Consider the following 2,644-nt stretch of genomic DNA (forward strand, 5'->3'; position numbering starts at 1 on the left):
AGAAAGAAAGAAAGAAAGAAAGAAAGAAAGAAAGAAAGAAAGAAAGAAAGAAAGAAAGAAAGAAAGAGAAAGAAAGAAAAAAGAAAAGTAGTAAAAAGACTGGAACACCCCACCAAACTACCCAGGTCTTTTTACTTCACCAAAGTATCCAGGCTTTTTACTGCAGGTGACAAATAAGCACATAAAAAGATGTTCAATACCATCAGCCATTAGGGAAATGTGAATTAAACCACAGTGGGATGCTACATACCCATTAGAATGGCTGGGATTAATACTAACAATATCAAGTGCTGGTGAGGGTGTGGAGCAACTGACCACTCTATATCGCTGCTGAGAATACAAAACGGCACAGCCATTCTAGATAATAATTTGGCACTTTCTTCTAAAGTCAAGCATACATTTACCATATGACCCAACAATCCCAGTGCTAAGCATTCACCTTAAAGAAATAAACTAAAGAAATGTAGGATGTTTGAAGCCTGACACACGTTTATAGCAGCCTTATTCATAATCACCAAAAACTAGAAACAACACAGAAATCCTCCAGTGGCTGAAAGGGTCATACATCCATGCAGTGAAATACTGTCTGCTCTAAAACGCAAAGGACTGTTGCTATATGCAGCATGGAGAATCTCTAAGACATTATGCTAAGTGAATGAGGCCAGTCTCAATAGGTATGATTGTATTTACATGACATTCTGGAAAAGACAAAACTATAGCAACACAGAACAGCTCAGTGGTTGCCAAGGGTTGGGGTAGGGGTGCCTTAAAGGATAGTGTGCAGGGGATTTAAGGGTCAGGAGTGGCTCTGCATCCTGATTGCCATAGCGGTGACATAAATCTATACATGTGCTCAAATTCATAGAACTATACACAAAAAGTTAATATTACTGTATGCTAATCTAAAATATATCATTTAAAAGTCATCATTTGCTGAATGGATGAATAAATGGATGACATTTATCCTCAATGAGACCAGCTTTCTAGCATTTCTTAGTTATCTTGCTTTCTTTTTCACAAAATGGGTGAAACTTTTGGAGTGGAAATGAGAAGTTTCACCCAGAACACTTTAGGGCTCGGCTGGCTGCAGCTCGTTGTCCTCCTTTGATGTTACCTCTGTAAGGTCCAGGTTCCTGGGTTGATGGGTCCAGAGCTGCAGTCTTGTCAGGCCTATGAACATCGTCCGGGTGCAGTCTCTCTTCTGCCTGCCTGGGAAGTCTCGGCTGCACCAGGTCCCTGCTCAGATGCATCCCTGGTTCTGAAAGAGTGGGCAATGCACCCCACCTCCCTGAAACTCAGCTTTCCTACCCAGGAAATGGGTCAAATTGTCCCCAGTTTACAAGGTGGTTGTAAGGAACATGTGAGAGTATTTTCTAAAGTGCGCTGCCTCGTAGAACAGAGACCATTCTGCGTCTTACTGCCACTAATCTCTTCCGCAACCCTTCCATCCAGCATTCCCTCAACCAGGCACGAAGAGCTCCCCTACCCCCACCCAACTCATGCAGGGAGCCCACTCACGCAGGGAGCCCACTCCCTGTCCAGGCTGCCCTGCCACTGTAACCTGACTCTGCCTGTGTGACAGCTCGGGATCTGGGCGCTGACCCCTCATTTGAGACTGATTAACAGGCTGCAGAGGGTCTCCAGGCATAGCCTGCTCCAGGCGGGCTCCTTGCCAGCGCCAGATCTGCTGATTCTCTGTGTTTTCCTTGAGGGAACAGGGAGGAAGTGGGCTGTCAGTAAAAGCAGACTCATTTATTTTAATAAATTGTTGTGAAAAGTAAAACAAACATGACCCTGCTCAGAAAGGGTGAATCTGATGCAGAGAGAGCCCTAGGAAGGAGAGGACGACCCAGAAAGAAATACATGGACATTTTCCCCTGGGTGAGGCCAGCGCTCAGAGCTAACCACGTGTGATATTGTGCAGCCACAGTGCCGGCATTCAGTTAGCAGCTTGGTATTTTTATTACACGAAGAGCTCATACAAATACGAAAATTAACAAGATCCTGTAAACAGGTGAGCAATAGGCAAAGATAATTCCCAACAGAAGAAAAAGAATTAGGGAATTCCCACACCTATGGGAAAATGTTCAACCCTACTAGTGATTAAAGAAATAAACATTAAAGTAATGAGGTTATTTCACTATCAAATTAACAAAACTTTAAAAATAATATAATACCTAAAGCTGGTAAAATCAGGGAAACACATGTGATGCTGGTAAATGTATAAATCAGTACAACCATTTTCAAAGGCAATTAGGCAATATGTACTAAGAACTATAAGAGACAGCCACACCTTTTAAATGGTTAGATCCTTCAACCAGTAATCCGTATCAGCAAATCTTACTAAAGCAAATGCATAGGCCTGGTGCAGTGGTTCACACTTGTAATCCCAGCACTGTGAGAGTCTGAGGTGGGTGGATCATTTGAAGTTGGGAGCTCGAAACCAGCCTGGCCAATATGGTGAAACCCTGTCTCTACTAAAAATACAAAAATTAGCCAGGCATGGTGGTGCATGCCTGTAATCCCAGCTATTCTGGAGGCTGAGAAAGAAAAATCGTTTGAACCCTGGAGGTGAAGATTGCAGTGAGCCAAGATTGCACCACTGCATTCCAGCCTGGGTGACAGAGCAAAACTCTGTCAAAAA

This window comes from Cebus imitator, unplaced genomic scaffold (assembly GCF_001604975.1).
Source record: "Cebus imitator isolate Cc_AM_T3 unplaced genomic scaffold, Cebus_imitator-1.0 Scaffold272, whole genome shotgun sequence".
NCBI lineage: Eukaryota > Metazoa > Chordata > Mammalia > Primates > Cebidae > Cebus > Cebus imitator.